This window comes from Agelaius tricolor, unplaced genomic scaffold, assembly GCF_023055355.1.
Source record: "Agelaius tricolor isolate 1412-34295 unplaced genomic scaffold, bAgeTri1.0.p SCAF_10, whole genome shotgun sequence".
Classification (NCBI taxonomy): Eukaryota; Metazoa; Chordata; class Aves; order Passeriformes; family Icteridae; genus Agelaius; species Agelaius tricolor.
This window is the reverse complement of record NW_027269270.1, coordinates 25,919,694-25,942,891: the sequence shown is the minus strand read 5'-3', so window position 1 is coordinate 25,942,891 and position 23,198 is coordinate 25,919,694. Positions and strand designations below refer to the sequence as shown.

The 23,198-nt window shown below is 38.6% G+C and overlaps 1 protein-coding gene across 5 annotated transcripts in view; it reads left to right on the top strand.

Moving 5' to 3' along the window:
* MYLK (myosin light chain kinase) overlaps positions 1 to 23,198 on the top strand; it is a 195,011-nt gene that overhangs the window by 22,993 nt on the left and 148,820 nt on the right. For 2 of the 5 annotated variants that reach the window (XM_071435295.1, XM_071435296.1), the window contains exon 2: positions 20,856 to 20,933. The exons of 2 other annotated variants lie outside the window; for them this stretch is intronic. The gene's annotated coding sequence lies outside the window, so the exon portion shown is untranslated. Of the gene's footprint in view, positions 1 to 20,665; positions 20,934 to 23,198 lie in introns of those variants that run through there. One more of the 5 variants, XM_071435294.1, reaches the window with a different exon arrangement.

Below are 23,198 nucleotides of genomic sequence, written 5' to 3'. Positions count from 1 at the left end.
ATGGAATTAGAAGCTTTCTTCTACTTTCAAAGGAATCTATATTAATTTTTCTTGTTCTGGTTATTCAAAATGAGAAAATTATTGGGAGTCCTATTGCAAGAGAGAAAAATCATAAAAGGCAGTGAATGGTCTTGCAAAGCAAGTGTCCCACTGTAAAACCTGGCAGCAGTAGGGTTTCTTTTCCTTTGCACAGGATTTATATTTATGTTCTCCCCTCCTGTCTTTAGTCTCCCCTTTAAGTAATATGGAAAACGCTGGTGCCAAAAAAAAGCTAGATGAAATATTGATAAATGTGGGAATCGCTTAGAACAGAGGCAAATTAGAATACAGCTGGTTTTCATCTTTTCTGTTAACTTGGGAGGTGTGTGTGTGAAGCATTGAGGCTACTGGTTTATATCCATATATCATGCTCTTGGAGAAGGGGAGGGAAACAAGAGTGCTAAGAGTGAGAATCAAACACACAGCTTTTCTTGAGGCTTCTCTTCATTATAGATCAACTTATGAGAAATGGAGGGAATGTTTTTGGCAGCTTTTTGTTCCTCTATATGTCAAATACCTCTGAGTGTTAGGGATGATATGAGACTAGTTCATGGTATGTTTTATTCCCAAACCAACTTTGTACTTGAAAAACTTTGTGGAATTGGAATGAATGTTCACCTCCATGTACAGCATTGCTGAGATGTGGTGCTGAGATTTGTGTCTGGGTTAATTCTAGACAGATTATCAGAAAGTATTGTAGTAATAAATACAACTAGGGATTTGAGAACCTGCAATATGTTAATGAAACATGTAATTTAAATTCTTATGTAGAGCAAGGGGGTTTGGCATTGCTGCAGATAGCTCTATCAAACTGTCAGTTCCAGGGGTGGCCAAATAACAAAGTTCAGAATAAATCAGAAACAATTATTCTGGTATTTTCATAACTTGTATCCGCAGCTCTGACTATAACTCAGAAAGGCTTGATAGAACTGAGGATTCAGAGATGTGCAGAAACCCTCTAGGTATAGAATGACAGCCATAGGACCAGAGGGTAAACCAGGACTCTCCAGTTTGAGAAAAAAATCTTGGTTGGAGGCCAAGGGTGTCATAAAACTAGAAATTATGTGGAGAGGGTAAACAAGGAATAATCAGACATAGCTTCATTTGAATAAAGGGGGAAGTTAGTAAAACTCAGACAACAAGCTTCAAACAAATTGTCTTATATAAATATTTTTTACTTTTTTTTTCTTTAAATACAAGGCATGTGAAATAGATTGTGGAACTCACTACAATAAAATGTCAAGAAGGTCAAAAACTGGGTTCAGGAAGAGGTTAAATTAATAGAGGTTAAACTCAGGGACTATGAAACGTGATGGTCTGACTTCTTAAGTCCATAAACTGCTGACTGCCAAAAGCCAGGAGGGTGTATTTGGGAAAGAATTGCTGTAAGCTTACTCTGGCTTTGTGTTCTTTCCCAAGGCAAGTGCTACTGATGGTCACTAGAGATATGATATGCATAAGAATGAGACATTGGGGCATTTTTGTGGCTTGCTGTCCAACATCTCTGGCTGTCTGACTTAATTTACGACAATGATAGTTTGGTAACGTTTCACTTAATGATCAAACTACATCCTATCGTTTATTCTCTACTCCTTTCTTTATACATTAAGGCTCTCAGTAGCACTGTCTGCCAGAACTTCATCCAGGAGTTTCTCAGTTCCTCATTCGTGTGGCTTATCAATTTAATCAGAACGATTTCTTTGCGAGATGCTGATCCCAATTCTGTTTTATCTCTTCTGTAGCATCTATACATTCACTTTTGTTTCACTTGCTGTTGCTTTAATCATCTTGGAAGCCTTTTCCATTTCTGTTTATTGAAGTTATTTACTGTTGTTACCCAGGTACTTTAGCTGTTGCTTCCCTAATTGGGACCCATGCTTCTCTCTAGCTAACCTTTCAGATTGTCCATTTTGGGTTCTAAATCCTCCTCCCCTGGAATAATGGGTGGGGGGAATTTCCTGCTTTTGTCATGGAAGGGATGGAAGTGTGGTGCTCTGGTTCATGTTTGTGAATTTGAAGGAAGTGATACTGTAAGCTGTTAGTTCTGTAAAGCTCCCTTGACTAGTGACAGACAATTGTATTTCACATGGGCAAAATGCCTTTGAGATGTGGTTGTTCTGGAGTTTGCTTGTTTAAATCTGTAACTGCCAGGAGGGAATTCCAGATCAATGCCAGTGTCCCATTAGTGGTGTGTGAGGCAGTGTAGTGAAGCTGCAGGGCCATGCAGGTTTGTTAACCTCTGCAGTGCTGTGCTCAGAAAGTCTGCTTTTTTTTTTTTTGCTACTGTCCCAGAGACTGGGAGTGGGAACTTGGAAGTTTCCCACTGCAGTCAATAGGAAACCAGCAAGTACTTAGGAATGAGAATTGCTTGCTTTCTGGGATCTGGCCCACTGCCTGTTTTTGTGGTTTGTGTCATAGTCCAGCTTTCACACTCCTCTGGGGGTGGAGAGGTGACAGCTTTCCTCGCTGGCCATGCACATTAAAATACAGCTCACATATGGTGTGAATGTATGCAACCCTAAGCAAGCCATGAGGGAGCAGAGAAAATGTTTGTGCCCTCCTAAGAAGGCTGTCTTGCTGTAAAATGCTGTCTTGATGAAAACTGTAGGTAAACACATGACTTTTAAACTAGTGAGACAGACCTCCCCTACAAAAGAACTGGGTAAAATTTGGGGACGGGACAGATACCACAGTTATACTCTATTTTCTATGAGTAAATTTCTAGTTTTGGGAGCTGTGGAGAGATGTTTGAAAGAGAGCAGCCACTGCTGCAGCCACCTGAGTTGGCAAGCAGCCTGAAACAAGAAGCCTTGAGGTGCTGAATTCCTCTCATTCATTCAATGGATGGCTGATTCCAGTGGCACTGATACAGCTTTAACGGTGAGCATTAACTGTTTCGTTGTGCATCGCAGCAGCTAGAAAAACAGAAGAGTGTGTAATGAGGGTGAGTAGTGCTGTGTTGTGCACTCCAGTACAGCTCAGGGTGAGCTAAACATCGGCTCCTGAGTATCTGTGCAGCCCCAGGCTGCTCAATCAAACATTAGCTAGTGATGAGCAGCAGCAAACAGTGGGAAGTATGAAGTGAGCAAAAAAATAGGAAAAAGAGACCTTTGCCATAACATTTCATTTTTGCCTGTGGGAGGTCTCATGCTCACCAAATTATTTTTTGTCCTTGGCAAGCACAAAGGTTTTGTGGATTTGGGGTCGTTACCTCTGTGGCCTGCTGGAGAGATGGCATACTCTTCCTACCTGGTAAAGAGAACTTTGAGATAGGGGTGTGCCTGTGGTATTTTGTTACTAACAAAAGTAAAGAATAATTTCTCTACCTCTTTTGGAGTAAAGCTTTAATTTGAGACGGACAGTGCTGTTGCTGTGTAACCTAACCCAGGAGTGATTGGCATTCACATTAAAAATGGCTTTGTGCTCATCTGAGATAGAAAACATGGAGGACATTTACATTAAGTTTATTAAAATAAACCATTAATGAAGTTAATGAAATAATAAAATTATTTTTAAATTATTAATTAGTTAATAAAGTTTATTAAAATAAACTATTCTGAGAGGCTGAGATGCATCTAAAAATCTCCTTTCTCTGTATCAAACATGGCTTAATTCCTCTAATTACAGATTGATATTGATATTTTTCAATTGCTGTTATGTTAAAGGATTTCAGTATCCTAATTTGAGGAAGAAACTGATAGTCTCAAAGTTCTTAAGTCTGGAATGAGGTCAAGTGATATGAAAGTAGAAGAGGAAAGTAGTAAAGTTTTGCAAGGCATTCAGCATAGTTACTTTATCCATGAAGAAGAACTCTTGGATTAACATGCAGGTCAGTTCTGCAGAAGCAAGGAGAGACAGACGCTGGAAACTGTCAACAATGTGGGAATGTTAATTCAAATATTTATAACTGGTTATAGCAAAATCCTCTAAGGCTGTGTCCTCCCTCCCTCCTTTTACAAAAGCTTCTTGAAAGCAGATTCTCCTTGTCCAAATCTGTCTGGACATTAATGATATGGTAGATTTTTTCCAAGAGTCCTGGAAGATCAAAGAGCAGATCCAGCCCAGAATACATCTGCTGGACAACATGAATTGTAGTCAGTGGGCCTTCAACAGGACTCCAGTTACCCCAGGAAGTTTGGTATCACTCCTGGGTTCATTATCCTGGGTGCCCACTGCCAAGCACTGGCTTCCTGGACTGTTCTAGAGGTTTCTCCAACCCAAGGGTCTGTTAACACAAATTCTACCTTTTGGTTAGAAACTCAAACCCACAGTGAAACCAGGCAGTGCAGCTTTCTTGTGCACATGTAAAACTATCTCAAGATCACTTTAAAATCTGCCTCATTTCACACTCTGCCTTGAGTCATTCTTTTCCCCTGGTGTATCACATGTACTTTCCAAATAAAGGGGCCAAATGCTGTGAAACTTATTGGAAACGTTTAAAAATTTTGACCTGTTCTATGTTCCACTTGTTCTTGTTTTTCTTAGACTTTCTACAATTGATAATTCCCTTCAGTCTGTCCCATGTTCTTCTAATCAGTTCCTGCCTAGATCTTTTTCCATTTGGCTGTTCTTGCAGACTTCTGATCTTGTTGCCACATTTTCATGGCTTGTGTTATAAATTTTTTAAAGGGTGGCCAGTATTTCCAAACTTTCCATATTCCAGTGTCTGAATCTGAGAGCTGCCCAACCCCATAAGCTGATGCAGTGTCTGCTACTGCTTTATCAGATCCTGCTGATCTTGCAGAGCTAAATCTGTGTATCCCACCTCAGAGATGGCTGCATTCCAGGGCTGGGTGTAACAAGTCATATGTAAAACTACAATACCTGGAAAGCAGTTTGGGACAGAAAGGACACATGAATGTGTCAGATATTAATGCTAGTGTTCCTGGAGGCCTCACTGTCCTGCAGTAAAACAGGTCCAGATATTAGCTTTGTTTCTCTGTGGCTGAATTCAGCCAACAGCATTCCTATCCAACTTCTTAAGTGGCTTAAAAACATTGAAATGAATTGCTTTAAACACTAATAAGTAATTTCTGTTACTGAGAGGGGTGTATTCACTGCCAGCATGGTACTGGTGCTGAAAGTGGATTACATTAGCCTTTTGTTTGAAATCAATTGAGTTTACAACTCCACTTCAAAGCCTTTAGAGTTTTAAAATAGAGCCAGCAGAAACTGTTTAACAAGTCAATGCTGCCCTGTGATTTTCATTGTTCTAGCTTTAGTTGTGAGAGGGAAAGACTTCATTTTCCTCCACTTTCACTTCACCCAGGGAGTGTGGTGCAGTACAATAAGGAGCCCATTCAGCTTTGCCTCACCACTGTGTGCTGGGCTTTACCTAGGCTCCCTTCACATGGCACTGCAATTCCTCCTGCACAGTTTGAGTGTGTTCTCACTTTAAAGATTGATTTATTATGATTTATTATTAGATTGCACTGTCTTTTTGGATTGTTGCACCTTTCAAAATTTCAGTTATGATGAAGAATCCCTTAAAAGGGTTTTATGGAAGAGGGGAGCCCTATAGACTTCACACATTAACTTCTTATTTCTTTTATATAAAGGGCAGCACATTCTTTCAGTGACCCAGGGAAAACAAGAGCAAGGGTTTAAAGCGTGGATGATACCCTAACATTTCAAATTCATAGAGTTTTCAGACATTGTGTGTGTTCTTGTGAATCTAACAAACCAGGAAGCTATATTTAAACATCAACTACTTCTGAGGTGGGGGAGGTGTTTTCCTTAAGGGCTCCTCTTTAACCCTCACACAATGAAGAGGCTTCTGTCAATATAAAGAGACAGAAGGGGGAGCAGAGAGGGAGAGGGTGAGTACCATTGTTTCACCAAATGTTTGTCTTTGCTTTCTAATTTGTCACTAAAACAGTGAGAAAGCTGAAGCAAGGTACATTTTACCCTAAGGAAAGGCTACATCAGTCTTGGTCTGCTTTTTGAACCTTCCTTGATCTGTGTTGTTCCAGCTCAGGAGAAAAACTTCTGTATTTCTAACAGTCCACTGACTTGGAAGAAGTTGAGATGAAACATAAAGTCTGTGGAAATAGAAATCATAGCTGTTTCCTTTTTAGGACTGAGTGTAATTTGTAGTTTGAGGAGAAAGTATAGGGACTGGGTTATGCAGTCTGTCAAAAATGTAATGAAGAGCAACGTGCACTTTTGAAATTGAGCCTGAGATGTGTTGAGCACAAGGATTTTCCTTCTGTTCCACAGAAGGAAGCCCAGACAGTTCTGGATTCTCCCCACCTCTTTTCCCTTGAGGACAGGAGAAAGGGGAGACACAGACTCTTACTACTAAAAGACCTTTTAAGTGCATGGAGATACTTTCCATTCATGAAGTCATATGAAGCCTGAGGTACACAGGTGGCCTGTGTGTGATTCCAGTAGAGTCTGAACACCTGTGCACTCCTGGATCCGCATTCCTTTGGGGTAAGTTAAGATTGGTATTGCACTTTTTTCTTTGATTAGAAATTGCCTCCTTCACACTATCCTGAATGAAATACTTTAGCTCTGACAGAGGTACTGCTTTCTAAAACAGTTTTACTAGAGAAGTTCTTACTCACTCCTCCCCATTAACATCCTGTCTTCAGAGGAAGAAAAAGAGACCTTGGTTGTCATGTTCTTACACGTGGTTTCTGTGGCACCTAACACAGACCTGTAACTGCTCTGTCTTGCTGCCATGAAGATAGAAGAAAATAGAATCAAAGTTAAAGTGGTCTGACAGCATGAAGTGCTGAAGTTTTGAACAGCCCCATGACATTTGCTGCTCAGGGCTTCCTTGTTCATATAGCAAATGCACAAAATACTAGTGATGGAGTCAAACAGGCCTCCATGTGTGTGGAAGTGGTACTTATGGACAAAGCAGTGTCTCCCCTTGTAACTGTTGTTTTTATAAAGCTGCATAAAAATATGTTTCATCATAACTTCACAGTACTAGCAAAGTCAAGGGGGTTTAAATACCAAGTGAGTAAAGGTGGACTTGGAATTTTTACACTGTTCTAGGATGTGTAGAATTGATGGTAAGACTGGAGATTGTGAGCAAAGGATATTTATTTTTGCTTTTCCTGAAGACTTGTGCAAGGGAGCAAGGGGGGATGGGGTATGTAATAAACCCAGACCTTGTGCTTAGATCTTAGAAAAGCATGCTAATATCACAAAATGGCTTTGAATGAACAATAACTGATGTTTACAGATAGTTTCTTCTGTTGGAGTACAATTTGCATTCTAACACAAGCTCTTCATTATAATCACTGGCTTCCCTGTGCTGGTACAGAAAACACATCAGTGCCTTATGCTGCCAAGGACTGTGGTTTTTCAGAAGGAAGAAAAAGGCTTAATGCTATTTGTTCAACCCAGCCAGAGATCTACTGTTTATAATCTGAAATATCATAAAATGTGTTTTCAATTACCTTGTGCATATTTTTAAAGAATTAAATTTCCATCAAAGGATTTTGTGAGCTGTTTGATCTCACTGTGTCTAAAGAGGCCAATCTGACTAGAGATAGTTTTGTCTGAGCACATACAGCACAATTGTAACAAATGTGCCCTTTGAGTGTCTGTGACTTTAAGAGAAAACACTCAGTTTATTAGTGAGAGAAGAGGATGGTGGGGGTCTAATTTCCAGTGTTAGCTGTAAAATAAGTACTTAAAGACTGGGTGTGCAAAGGGACTATGATTCTTTGTGTTATATGAATGACTTAAGCTTTTGTTTTCTTCTGTGTTAATCTGGATATAATATTCCATTTTCCAGACATCTTTAAGTATGAGACACAGCCCTGTTGCACTGAAAGAAGACTGCTTATGATGCCATTGTGCTTAGCTCTGTAAAAGCACACAGATCCTTTGCAGTGAATAAACTACAAATAAAAATAAGAAAAAGTGGAAAATTATATAGATTTATCTAGAAATAGTGTCAGCTATTCCATTTCCTATTAGCCGATTGTTCTGCCTGCTAAACCAAGTTGTTTTTTCAGTGTCAGACTTTAAACAGTGTAATGATGGAATTTAGATTTCTGCTGCTCTTGCATATGTTCCCTAAACTAGAAAAGCAAGGTACAATATTGGGAGCCCACAGTTTTGCTTTCTGTGCTGATACATCTCATGCAAAGAAACACCTGCAAAAATTAGCTTAGGTCTCAAGAGTGATGATTAGTCCAGTGGATTAACGTGTTCTTGTTGCTATTTTAGCTTTGAACTGGCCTGGATATGTCTGTCGAATACTGTACTGCCCTGATGAGGCTTATGTGAGGTGTCAGAACACCTTTCCTGTGCTGGTAAAGTAGCTGGTATGTCTCTTTTATCAGTGCAGCTATTTGGAAATAATTCATCCAGTCAAGTGTGGGTCACAGCTTTTGGTCTCCTTTTCCACCATCCTTTATTTCTGGGGAAGCCTGACATGAAAGCAGAGTTTTTCCTACATATCTTGATTCTTCCTGCCACTTACTGGTCACCTTAAATCCAGGTCTTGTTTGGGCTTCACTGAAGATTGAGTAGCTTTTAGTATTGCTCTTCCTATGCACCAATTTTTAGTTGTCTTAGAAAGCTGTTATCTGTCTGCATTTAAGTAATTAATGAAAATACTTACTTCAGCAAGTTAAACTGCAATTAGGTTGAGAACACTTAATTTTATATGTGTGGTGGCTTTTTATCCACCTTGCTGGCATTGTAATTGTTCCTTAGGAAATACATGTGATATCACCAATAGATGTCAGGTACAAAATAAGCAGCAGTAGGTAAAGCTTTGAAAAGACAAAGGGCCTTTTTTTGCAGGTGTCATCCATACTGAGGAGGAAGGAGAAAGCCAGACAGTCTGTACAGCAGCAGCACAGTTGTATCTAAGCAGAAAGGGTCCTGTTTTTCCAAGGTTTCCAGCTAGTGATAGTAGAGGCAGTAATGAGATACAGGACTGCTTTCCATCTTACTCTGCCAATTCAGCTCCAACAGAGATGCCAAATAAGTTTCCATTTAGGAGTTTTGCAGTAGAAAACAGCTTTAGCAAAATCCCTTCTCCTTTTCCCCAATGCAATAGTCTTCCCCATTTTGTGATATTTGCTACCTGTCTGACTGTCAGCAGATGAAGCAATGGAAGATTTGTATGAATGATGGGTGGAAAATCCCTAACTCATTTACTTGCCTTTTCTTAGTATTTCTGGAAGAGAAAATAGCGACATCTCTGGGGATGGTTTTTCTATCAACTGTGCCTTCACTAATGGGATTAGCAGGCTAAAGGCTCCAAATAAATCCATCACTGGCATCAGTTGCATCAGAGGTGATGTTCATCTATTAATACATCAGTAAAAAACCCAGTGTTTGTTTCCAAGAGTCACTGGAAATGGATCAAATTCAATACTTTTATCCACGCTGTGTTTCGAATCAGCGTTTCGATGCAACACATACAAACCCATTACTGCCTCCTGACCTTTGTGTCTCCTGAAATCTTATGGGAAATTCCCTCCTCTCAGAGCCCTGACTGCAGCACACCATGTTCTGATTCTAGGTGAGTGCTGAATTCCAAGGACTTGTTGACAGTATATGAGCCTCAGTGGGGCAGAGAATTGGGGATTTTTTTTCCTTCTGTCTTTGTTTCTATATTTGATTTTTAACCAGTAATGTAAGGAGTGCATATGTGCAGTTCTGGATCTTATTGCAAGACAGACCCATGTTTGGTAACAGTCACTTGTTAGATGATGTATTGAGGAGTGGAATGTGGGTAACATAAAACGGGATGTTACATCTGAGAAAGCAGCTTTGGCAATGTTTTGGGGAAATATTTTGGCAAAATGGTTTGATAAAAAAGAAAATATGGTTTGGTTTTGTGATGCTGTAGGTAAGAGATCTGATTAAGCACTAATGGACATGTTGAGAAGTGCAGGAAAGGTGAGGAGAACAGAGGTGGGGATGTTAGAGTTTTGTAACACGATAGAGATAATGGTGCACTTAGCATATCCACTTCTTAGCTACAGTTCACAGAGGCTGGACTTGGAAATTATTCAGGAAAGAGAGAAAAGAATGATGCATTGTCTGGAATACTGCTGTGAAGACAGAGACTAAAGCTCAGTCCTTTTAATGTTTAAAAAAGTTAAGAACATGACTGTGATTATAATTGTACCTACCTGGACAGACAGTTACTGATGGTAGAATTAGACCCAGAGGCTGGAATCCAAAGAAGATTTTAATTTTTAGTAGAGCTGAGATGCCAAATTGTTCAATAACCTTAAAAAGTAATATGTCTTTAGAGACATCTTAGAATGACTGGAATGTATGACTAGGTATGTCATGGAAAAATTGGAGTAGCCAGCCAGCCAGAACACAGGACAAGGACAAATCTTTCAAGCTTTAATCCCACTTTGGCAATTTTTGAGAATGTACTTTGGTCAAAAATGTTTTAAGTGAGGACAAGTGTGTGTATCTGCCCAGGACATGCCCAAGTGTGAGATTGGTGTAGAAGCAGCAATGAAAGCTTGGGGAAGTGTTAGTTTGCTGTGCAAAACAAAGAAACTTAAGGAAAACTCAAGTTTCAAAGGGTGATTTGGGTTATTTTGTCCACTGTAATGGTGACCTTTAGAAACAATCATAGTAATTTGAAGAGAGCCACAAAGAACAGCTGGGTAGTATTACTGTAGCTGTGTCAAGCCACAGGAAGGATGGCTGTCTCCTTCTGTCAGGGCTAGGGGAAAACTGGCAATCTTTTAAAATGCCTCACTTCTCAGCTCATACTCAAACTGAAACACAAAAGAGGAATAAACTGTCTTTATCCTCAGCCTGGCTGTGTTGTCAGCTACTGATAATGAAAACGTGAATGGTGCTGCACAAGGAGAATGACTTATTTAGTATTAATTTGAGATCTTTTAAAGATAGTTGACACTGTATCAGTTCCAGGTAAGCCTAAATAACATCTAATTATTAATGTGAAGATCTGAGTTTGAGATAAAAAGCTGAAAAGCAATCAGGTTTTAGAACGCAAAATTACCAAGAGTAACAGCCCAGTATTTCCACCACTGAGTGAAAAATTGTCCTGTGCTAGTGCTTTTCATGTGAACACATTCTTGTTTTCAAGTAATCTCAAAAGATTAATGAGACTGTTTATGCCAAAGTCAACAAATCACCCTGGGTGAAAGCTGTAAACATTGTCTTACTTGTTTTGGTTGGAAAAAGCCTTGGTTTCACTGAGACCCATAGAAATTGAATTGTGTGGTGATTGGCACAGTGGAGAAGCATTTAGGCTTATAGGTTGCAGTGGGGAATATATGTGGAAGAAGGATGCACTGGACTTCTTGGGTAGTCTAGGGAAGAGATCATCTTAAGAGAGGTGGCAAATTCTCTTCTATGGATGCTGTCCATAGTTTCTTTTCCTCAATCTTCTTGTGGACTTTTCGTATGTCTCTTGGAAATATCCAGAAGCAAGGAGTAGTATTGCCTGTTTTCCAACTAGATTTGGTTTTTGCTAGATACCTCTCAGAGTTAAAAAGTATTTGTAGTTATTCAAAATCTCATAGGGACCAGGAGGGGTTCAAGTTTCTTTCTGTACTAGCAGTGGCACAAATTTTTGCCAGATTAATTAACATCTTTGATTAATTGAAATCCTGGGTAAAGGGAAATTCACTGATTGGACTTTCCTTCCCAGCCCGGTCCCACTCCAAATACCCCTTCAGTGCAATAAAAAAAGAACACAGACTCCCTTTAAGAGGCTACATTGAGGGAACTATAACTCTTCAGAAAACTGATGCAAGTCATTGTAATCCTTCCATTTCCCTCTCATGAATGGCTGCTTCTCAAGTGGATTTAGAAATCCCCAAAGAATTTCAGATAAACAGGATTATATTATGTATATAAGCACATACTCAGTGAAAGGAGAAGCAATGAACCATTACAAGCATTAAACATGAAAAACATGAAAATTCTAGATGAAAAGATTTTTGGAAATTAGAGTCATCAGCTTTAAAACTACTGGAATGTCTGATGTTCTTTTCCTTCCTTTTATGATTAAAAATGGAATCTGGAGTAGACTTCTTCTGGTTAAAGATATGTCAGTGATTACATTTTCAGTTATTGTATTTTCCCCTGTTCATGGGTGCATGGACCTCTAAATAACATCTATATAAAACTCTTGAAGGCAGTGGCTCCATTCCTGTAAATTTGTTAATTCTGTACAATTTGGATCTTGAATCTTTTAAAGGGCTGTTAATTAAGCTTGTGATGAGTTTCCATTTTTTGCTATCATTGGCTGATGTCATTGCAGGCATAAAGAAAGAATATGAATTGAGATGGAGCAGCCAAAATTCACAACAGCAGAAGATGTTAATTGGTTTTTCTTTGATTAGAGGTTCATTTCAGAGAAGTAAGTAAATTTTTCCAGCATGTAAAGACGTTAGGTTTTTATTTAGGGTTTTTTTTCCCAAGTTTTGACACTAGTGAGAGGTCAGGAGCACAAGACAAAACAAAAACTGGTCATAGGCAGGTATTGCTTAATCCTTTTTCTCTTTTTGCTCATGCTGTAATAATTTCATTGCAGAGCCAGTCTCTTGATCTGTATATGATAAATGCAGATATTGTGATCCTCCATCAGCTAAAAAATCCTGATTTCTTTCTAGTTTCACGTGTCTGGTTTGCGTTGCAGTGATAAATATGCATTTTCAACAAGAAACAAAATAGCAATTGTACTGACTAAATGCAAGTCAAGATAGCTCCTGGAATTCAGAAGGAACTCAGTAGTTCAAGTTACATGTCTCCTTTTCTGTCCCTACTGAGTAAAAACATAGGATGTGCCAAGAACTGGCAAAATCTGACCTACAAAGGAGGTGCTTTGGTGCTGGGCTGTCAACAGTGGCTTAATTGTGTCTTTTTTTTTGGATTTATGTTTTTTTTCCCCTCTTATTTTCATCTTTATTCCTGACATGTGGGGGTTTAGAGGGATACAGAAGTTTTTTGCACTTCCCTGTTGTCTCATGTGCACAGTCCCTCATTAGGAGAGGAAGGTTAAAGGTGTAGTCTGGTGCTGACACCTCCAGCTTAACCACAGCAAGGTGCCAGCACTGCCTGTTGCCAGAAGGCTTTGAGTCTTCAATAAAGAAAATACACCAGTTTCCAGACTGTTAATTCAGTACCCTTATTAGAATAAAGCTCACCTGGCTGTTTTTAGGGTGTTGTTAGATATTATTTTTTATTTTGGTATCTTTTCCCAGTGAATGAGATTTTTCATGTACTTAATCTGTAGCAGCTGATATGCAGCCCTAACTAGAGTCTCTAGAGGAATCACTCCAGTTTAGAGAACTGGCTTGAGCCTGGAAGTTAAACAGTTTGTTTGGATGGAAAATTAATATTATGAAGCTGATTTTGATTGTTTTCCTTTAAAACAGTGGAAGGCATTCTTATGTGCTGCCTTTCCTTATTGATTTGTGCTAGTAAAGTCTGTGAAATAAATTATGATACATATATATATATATATTCTTGGCTCTAATACTCATGACTTGAATGCTCTGCACTTGGCTCAGCTCAAGAGAAGCTCCACTGTGCCATGGATAATTCTCTTCTCAATGGGATCAGAATGAAAAAGCACACTACAGAAAGCAGATGGTAGTAGAAGATGCACTAGTGGGAAAACTGCTTGTCGTGAGAAGCACAAATCTACCCCTTATTTTAAATTTCTTACTCAGATTCCCTTAAAGAAAGGTTTGGGTTTTTTTAGCAAATTACTCTCTGATATGACATATGTAGTAGTACAAGCAAGTTGTCTGTTTTCTTTATAGATGAGTAAGTTTGTCTCCAAAGTATTTTGGAAACACTTGAATCTTCTTCTGCTTAAATGATTTTTGATTGTTGAGTCTCTGGTGTAATGGTGAGCATATGGCCAAAATTATTATGTCTTTTGTTGCTAGAAAACATGTTTCCTTCTTAAACATAACTCATAAAGTGACCAGTGAGAGTAGAAAATGAAATGGAAAGAGACAAAAGGTAAACCCAAATAAAGGATTCTGTAAACAATTTGGGTTGGAGAGTTCAAGTTAACAGATGTCTTTCTGCAAGAGGCATTTTGAAGGGTGTATTTTTCCTAATGATTTAACTAACAACAGATTTGCCTGATTATTTATTATATTTATTTGTAAACAATGCAAACCAGTGTCACCCTGTGGATGAACTGAGTAACTTGAAGCAGATGTCTCACTTAGCCATGTTTATGTGCCTAGATTTCAGTGGATGTCTGATCCTGAGCCCTAAACCTGTCAGCAGTGCCCCACTCTGTGTTGCGGTGATGTTTCTCATGCCCTGTAGGTTTAGTAGCAATCACTGCCATTAAAACATTTACTTTCCTCAATATTTGCTATACTCAAATGAGAAGTACAGCACTTCTAGTCAGATGCCAATGATATTACATCCAAAGGCTTCACAGGACCATCCTTCTTCTGCCTGAAAGTTGTACTAAGATTCTTTTCATCCTTGTTCCATGATTATTGCTTTATTTTCATTTTGACCTAGGTCTGCAAACTTTCTATTACTTATGTAAGCACACCCACTAAATTAATAAAGAGCTTTATATATATGCAAGGCTACAGATCTTGCAGCAAAGTCCTTAAGGAAAGGAGCTGACACAAACTAGGACTAGGAATTGGGGACAAATGGCTCGTATTTTCAAACTGCTACCTTCTATATGGTTTGCATGTATCTATTTGGTGTATTAAGCATTAACAATACAATTATTTTTTTCTTCCAAGAGGTAAAATTATTTTAAAAAACCCTTCAGCAGTTTATAGCTTAAAGTCAACTCAGCCATCTCCAAAGAATGGGGAAAGAAATAACTTTGTAACAGCACAGATAGCTTGAAAAGGCTAGAAAACTGTAAGTAGACATTTATCTCTTTTTCATCATTCACCTTTTTTTACCTGAACCTACATGTCTTTGTGAGGAGCTTGTTTTTAGTTTATTCTGAATGCTGGAAGTCCTACATTTTTAGAACAGTAACAGACATATATTAGTTAAGTGATGTGTAAGTTTTTTTGTCTGTAACAGATAATTTAAGGCTCTGGTGATTGGGATCTCCCATGCAGAAGTCACAGCAGCTCTGCATAAGAGGGGTTAAAACATAGGCAGCACTTCAGTCTAAAGAAAGTAGTAGTTAAAATACACATAGCATGGGGAAATCTGGCAAAAAGAAAGCCCACAAAAATCCTTTTCTACTCTCTGGGAGATTTATAAGGTACCATAGGATCTTCCCAAAGTAAATTTAAACTATTTTAAAAATGTAGCAAGATATCAGGAAAGCTATTGCTAACAGTTTTTTAAACTTATAGCAGGAAGAAAGAGAAATCAAACATTTAAGAACAACAAAATCCAAATCCTCTGGTCCTTAAAAACAATTGCTATTTTAAAAACAAAACAAGCACACTTGGGGAGGAGCATTTCATCGAATACTCTTCCAACAATATCCAGTTCTTATGAGAATACTTTCCACTTTCCTGGATGGATGTGTTGCACAGAAGAATGAAATACTGTAACTGATGGAGTTTGCCAAAAAGCATGATCAATATTCTGCTAAATCAGGGGAACCTTCCCATTCATTGCAACAGAACTTGAATGGGAAATAGCAACCTTACTTTAATTTGAGGCAGGTTGAATAGTAAAGCTAAGTATGAACTTGTTCCTTACGTGTCAAGTTTTGACCACTTGTTTTAAACTTGAAGCCCTTGCCAATATTGGATGTGTTCTTCCACAGAGCTAAGGCCTGGCATATAATAAGAAAAATTCATATATTGGCCTTCAGCCATCTTTCTACAAGAATGTAGAGAACAATTCAGGTCCTCATAATATGAGGACTTGCTTTCATGAGTAGTTTGATTCAAAAGTGCAACCATGTTAATCTTGGTGTTTTTTTCCTTTTTTAACAGCTAATATGTCTAGTTTAGTTCATTATTCTTCTGGATAATGCAAAATACATGTGCTAGAGCTGGGAAGACTTTTTAAAGTCACTTAAACCAAGATTTTTCTCTCCTGTGGCAAGTGCTGTTGCTAAAATTAACACTTACTTATTCCATAGGCCTGTGTCTGGTCTCCTTAAAGACCTATCTGATAATTTTCAGTAACTACAATTGTGTTTTGGTGCTTGTTTCCCATCTCTTCAAGGTTGTGCTTTGTCACACTTGCAGTGCTTTATATAGAAAGTTTCTGTGATGGTTTGGTGTGACATGGTTTAAAAGCAAATTATCTCTACCCCAGTCAAAACCAGGGCAGTACCTAAGCTTATAAAGCAAAAGAGTAGAAGTACAATTGGCACCTTTTCATGGCAGCATCTTGAAGATTGTTAGTGCATGAAAATCCAGTGTGGCTTTAGTTCCTGTCTCCCTCAGTGTGAGAAAGATAGCCCTGCTTCTCTCCTGGCATCTGTTTGGGTCCTGTGCTGCCCCAAGGCAAAAGAATATTGCTGAGTGTTGATACTTCCATTATTCCCTTCTTGCTTCCAAGTCTCTTTGATCATTGGATCCACATGGTTGATTGCAAGTGGAATTAATATCACTTTAAGCCTCCAGGCTCGTTCAATTTAGCATGCCTCGTCCTTCATGTGTATTCAATATTAAAGCCTCCTATTGAACTGAAAACAAACACAGTGCATTTGTCTGCTTAATTCATTTTACAAGCTTCTAAGATTCTCTGCTGCTGTGTCCCAGATAACATACAAAAAAAAAAAAAATCTAGGAGAAGCCTAGCTTCATTTGTATGTGGCTTTGTGTGGCACAGCAGAAAAGCAGCCACTTGCTGAAATGGACCAGTAGGCTTTAAGCTGAAACTATTATTGTGACTAGAGCAGCAAGAATCTCTGCAGCTTTACCCATTCAGGCTCAGCATGGATCTGTTTTATCCTGTTTCTGCTTGATGTGGTTTTGCATTAAGCTTGGGTTTCAAATTCAGAGAAAAGCCAATACTGGAAGGAAAAACTTGTTGTGATTAGGGATGGCAATGGTAACTGAAACATTTGCCAGCTTCAGGAAACTGGCCTAAGTTTTAGACTTACAAGAAACTACTTCAAATTAGGCAGTTGTGGTCTTTATTTGAATTTTGTTCTAAGGATTTCAAACTGTGATATCAAAAACCTGTAAAGGTTGGTTAACTTATTTTCTTCTGGATGTCTCTTCAGGTGTAGCACAAATAAATCCAGACAGTGTCTGTCTTTTCTAGCACAGGAGCAACTATCTCCTTTTGTAATAAGTGGTTAATAATTGCTTTGGGTATCTCACAGACTTAGATAATTGTGCTGGGAAAAATTGTTCTTGTCTGTTAAACCAACAAACCAATTCTTAATTGGAATTCTGCTGCATCCTGTTATTTGTTCTTGCTGACATTCCCCATCAGAAACTTAAAAATAGAAAATAGGGCAGGAGCAAGTCTTTTTGGTAGCTGTCCTGAGTGGAATTATCCATTTTTTCCCCCCTCTGACTTCTCAAAAGAGAATTCTTTTGCTTATGTGTTCATGAATTTGTGTGTGTTAAAAATACTGATGCTTGCTGGACATACTTTGTAACATCATCTTTAGAATCCTAGAAAAGCTGTTCTCTTTTGTCACCTGTGGGGTGAATCTTTCAGATGTTTGCTGTAGAACCACACATAAGCAACAATGCTGGGAATCAAGTTCAGAAATCTGGAAGTTTGGGTTCCCAATCCTCACTTGAAATATTAGATTTTCTGTAGGATTTGCTGGGGTTACTCTGTTTAAAAGTTATCACTTAAAGCAATACAGAGATGCTTTGAAGTATCCCCACTATTTGAAAGCAGAACCATCTATGTGATCCAAAGTAGAAAATGCTCACTACCTGCCTCTGGTCTCAGATAACTGAGTCATTCCAAATATGAGGCTGCTGCCTCAGAGACAGAAATTGTCCATTGTCCTGTATACCTCACCAGGCAGATTCCTGGAGGCTGTTTTTACCTGTTAGATAAGAAACAGAATAACTACTACAGGGTCATGGTGATTGCAGATCTCACAGAACTGTAGTTCTTTAGTTCAAGATTAATGGGTTTACACTGAACTGCCAAAGCTTTTACAGAAAGATGTGCTACCAGATCCCTGGCTGGTGTAAGCTGGCTCACTTCTGTTGCCCTGTGAAAATAGGCTGTTTTAAACCAACTTAAATCCTAGGTCCATACCTTAAAACATTCCTTTCCCTTATGAAAACATAAGAGTAATCTTAAAAGAATTATATTTGCTCAAAGGTTGGACTGCATGCTTGGAGGTCTTTTCAAACCTTAAGGATTCTGTGTTGTTGGAGAAGGGATCCATGGCCACTGGAAAAAGTAGCCAAGTGGTTGTGCTTACAGGAAAAGTAGGAACAGTATTTGAGAAATAGGGGAAATCTTCCTGTGATCTGTCATGTTACATAGCAGGAATTCCCTTGCAGACCTCTAACCTGCTATGCAAACATCTCTGTGCTTTTCCTGCCACCTTAGCTTCCTGTGCTGTGGATCTTTGAGGTACTTCCTGAGGGTTTGGAATTTGCTGATACTTGTCAAAATAGTGCTGTGGTGATTTGGAGTTGTTTAGTGATGCATGTAACTACTCTATATATTCAAGCAGTCTTTTTTTTCGTTATTAATAATTTTCTTATATTTATTCCTCTGACCTCACAGCTAGATTCCTCAGAAACTGTACATGATGTTTTAAAAAAACCCACCTCATTGTGATGCCTTTAAATGTAGTTAAGTACTTTTTTTTTTTCCCTTTTGCTTTGAAACAACTTGGTGTTTAAGTATTTTATTTCTCTTAATTAGTGCTTTTACTCAAAAGCTTTTCAACAATAAGTTATTTTGCATGCAGTTTTGGGGGCATCTTTTAAATCTGAAGCCAATACATTCCATGATCAGCAGACTTGGATATATGTCACGAGGTGCAAATATTCCAGGAATTTCCTCAGCAAGACCAATGAACTTTCTGTTTGTGTACCTTTGCAGTTTTCAGTGAAATAATTCCTGCTCCCTATTTACAGGCTCTGGATATAAATTGTCTATATAATTGTCTTTTATTGGAAGAACACTGTTTTCATTATCTCCATAAGAGACCAAAATTTCCTTCTGTAACAGGCCAAACCACCTTTTGCTAGAATTGTGACCATGCTGTATCTGAGGGAACACTGGGAAAAGCAATCTTCCATCTTTCTCTCTTACCTTCTTAGTATATTGAGATATTTTTTGTGTAAAGGAGGATCTTGTGTGGGTTCAGAGCTTTCATTTTATTTTGACACTTTCTGTGACAATTTCATAGGGTAACCTTCTGGTTGTTCCTGGTATAAAATGATACAGGTTTTATTGATATTTTCTCAGTCCTCCTCTCCAATATTTATTAAATTCTTTGATATTTTTGATCCCATCAATACTAATCAAGGATAATTTTCCCCAGTTCCTTTCTTTCCAAATTAATTAAGGACCTCTTGTTCATGGACACCTGGAACTGAGGCCTTCTGCTACATTTTAAATTGATGAATGAATCCCTCAGGCACATGTGGTTTGGAGCTTCTTTGCAGAGTTTAAAAGTGTACCCAGTTCTAAACTGGTTTTCAGAGCCTGTGGAGCTCTCTGCAGAGCTCACAGAATTCTCCTGGCAAATGCTTGTAAATGAAGAGCTTGCCTTGGACCTGGTTCCCTTTTCAGGTCTCACTGGAGACATTGGCAGTCTTTCTACTGACTTCAGCAAAATTGAAGTGAGACAACATTACTCTGCCTGTTGCTCACCTCTGCTGTACTGCTTGTGGAATAAAATGTATGGCCAAGGACAAAACACAGAACCCAGCCAGGTTCTGCCCTTTGTCCTCACGGCTGAAATTGGCTGCCAGAATAAATTTAACAGAGAGAGGTCAGATTTTACTCTCAAGGATTTAATAAGCTCATTTGCAAAGTGTAAATATCTCAGTATTGAAGTGGGACCTCATTTAAGGGGAGTAGAAGGATGATTTTCTTAATTTATCATTAAAGAAAAAAGTCTCTGAAGGGAACTACATGCAAAATGAACTGGAAAAAAAGGAGAGAACACAATCATTTTTTGTATAAGCAAGAAGTATACAACAGAGGTAATGGTATGTGAAGAGTCTGCATCATTTGAAAAACTAGCTTTTTCCATATGTTCTTTTTTTGAATCTTCTTGAATGCTGTATCTTAAAAAGAAAAAAAATGAAGAATGCATTTTTCTGTTTCTAATATCAACGGTGCACATTTTTATTCACATCTGTGTAAACACTTGGATAATTGGTGTCTTTCTGACCTGCTCTCTTTCAGTATTGGCATGCAGATCAGTTTTTGGGATCTCATATAAAGGAGAATTGCCCTAAATTGGCAAGTAGACAGATTGAGTAAGGCACTTGGGTAGGGACAAATATAAAACACTTTGCAAACAACAAGCCTGAGAAATGGGGAGGAGGGAGTTGTGGAGAATGACTCCTCAACAACCAACTTTGTGGATGAAATTCTGTCTAAAGGGGCTTGTATGAACCTCACTCATTCTTGGATCACCTGTTTGTTCTTATGTGGGGAAGAGGAGGAGAAAAAATGTCCTTAAGTTCCTTTAGTTAAAACTGTGGTATTAAAAAAACTGAGCCATCATGACTCTGAGCCATACTGCCAGTGTATCTGAATATTGGTTGGTCTGTGGCAGCCTCTGTCATAATTTTTTCTTATTTTCTCTCTGCCTGTGTGACCATAATCCTCCCCTTCCCTATAAACTTTTTGTGTCCTCCGAGTTCTCTTTCATCTCCTGTTGATTTTTTTTTACTTCTTAGTCTCTTCTTTTCTTTGTTTTTAATCTCAATTATCCCTTTTCTTCTCTGTTCCATCATTGTTAGGGATCATCTCTGCCTGGCAGTGTAATCACCTCCTACCTTTCCCTGCCTTTGAGGAGCGCTGAGCCAGTTACTTGTTAGGTAAGTTGATGTGACTTAGGAGATCAAGTCTCTGTAGATATTCACAAAAGCATCACAGTGCCATGTCTGGGTGAATTGGGGTCTTTCAGAAAGGGTTAGGAAAACATGGAGGACTTGATGGAAAGATTTCATTATTCCTCCCAGGTTTTCCCTGCTGATGGAGTAAATGTTGATATGCTCATTGAACAGATACAGTGTGTAAAGAGGGGCTAAGGACTGGATGGGGTCCCAATTTCATGAGAAGAGCCATCCTAATGAAGCTCCAAGCAGAAAAAGGAAAACAGGCCCTTGTCTCCTAGCTGGAAGCAGGGCAGTCAGGACAGACCTGGATTTCAGACAGTCCAACCATTCTTCTGTCCATAAAGGCCCCATGGAAATGTGAAGAGACTCCAAACCACTCATTCACATTTTAATCTTCTTTTATTATGTACTTTTAAACTGTTGCCTTCAAGAACACCCATTGTGTGCTTTTGTAGAACATAGCTGAAGAAATGTGATGTGATCTAAGTAACTTACTGTAATTCTCCACTTTAAAAATCCAGTAAAAAGTATGTAAAAGGGCTTTTATATGCAGTGTGGTGTTTGAATGTAACAGGGCAGTTTATGTTTGAAAGTGGAAACGTCATTAAAGGCATTAATATTTCTGCCTGCATGTCCCGCTCTCTGCAGTCTCAAATGAAAGCTGTTTCCACTTGTTATGAGAAATGGACATTTGGTTGAGATTTGAAAACTGATGCTTAAGTAAGATTAAACCAGATTCCTTCTGTCTCACTGCTTCTCACTAAGCTCTGCAATGTTAATGATTTATATATTGATATTGTTGACATTTTCATGGGCTGATTTTTTTCACCTTATAGCAATTGTTTCTTTTCAGATTTATAGTGTTCTCTACAGAGTAAGAGTTGTCTTACTGGCCCATATCCAGCATGTGAAAGTTCTATATCGTAGTTCAAATTTAACATCAACTGTTAGATGAATCACAAAGTCATGGGCTTGGAAGGGACTTGAGAAGGCCATCCAGCTTCTCCCATATCCAAGGCTTAATCAACTGTATGTGTCAGTCCTGACAGACATTTGTATGACTGCCAGCACTGAAGACTCCACAGACTCCTGGAGCAATCTCTTCCAGGAGTTCTTAAATTCTTAATTACTAAACTTTTTCCCATGTCTGAATGGTACAATTAAAAGTTTATGACTTCACACGTATTTCCTATGTACATTGAGATTAAATTTGTATTCATTTGCTTTGTAGCAAGCTTTTAATTGTTTGAAAATAATTACCACCTTAACTTCACCTAATGGGGCCCTTATGGGGAATTATTCTGTCTAAGAATTTGTAAAAATGCTGCCATTTTTGTTCAGTTTTTTCCTGAAGTCTGAGGTGGTTTAGGCTTGAAATGCAGCAGGTAGCACTGGATGTGAAACCTTACTACCTGTGAGAAGAGAGACAGATGGCTTCAGTGTTAGGAGTTCCTCTTGTTTGGTTACATCATTGCTAAAATCTGGACAGTAGAGGTAAAGGGGAAAGAAATCCCCAGCTTGAAGGATGCATGTAGGGGTTCACATTTCATCATCAGAAGAGTGCTTAATCTTCTTGATCTCTGTTATAGCTCTCTTGGAATGACACTCTTAAAGGTTTCACTTCCATCTGCCTGTGAATACAAATGGGAAGAAGATCACAGGAAGATGTCCTGTATCAGATGAGAAATGTGGGTGTTGTGGACCAACTGTTCTCTCTGATAGACATTGTATTATCCTGAAGTTTTCCCTGCAGAAAAGTTTAGGAACTATCATTGTACAGCCCCATCTCACACCAAGGTTCTAACTTTTTGTGCAAGGTGATTTCTCTTTAATTTACAGTGCCAAATACATTGTTAAGGATTGATGTATACCCAGTGATTATTGGAGTATGCTGGTTTGCATGCATGAAAAAAGCTTCTCTTTCCAGAAAAAATAAACCTGCAGGAGAGCTTAGGCTCTGGGTTTTCTGCTGACAGTTAATGGGTCTTCGTAGAGTAGAAGGCAGCTCAGAATTTGGCCTTGTGCAGAGTATCTCAGCGTGGAGGACCAGTGGCTCTTTCAAATGAAGAACTAATTCCTTTAGTATTAAGTATTTGCAATATAATTTGAAACTTAGTGGTGTTTATCCATGGCCCTGTCTATCTCTGGCTGAAGTCAACAGGTTTCTTTCCAATTTTACCCCAGGGTTCACACACCTCAGCCAGTAAAGTACATGTGTTCATTTTCCCAAATGGTTTAGAACTT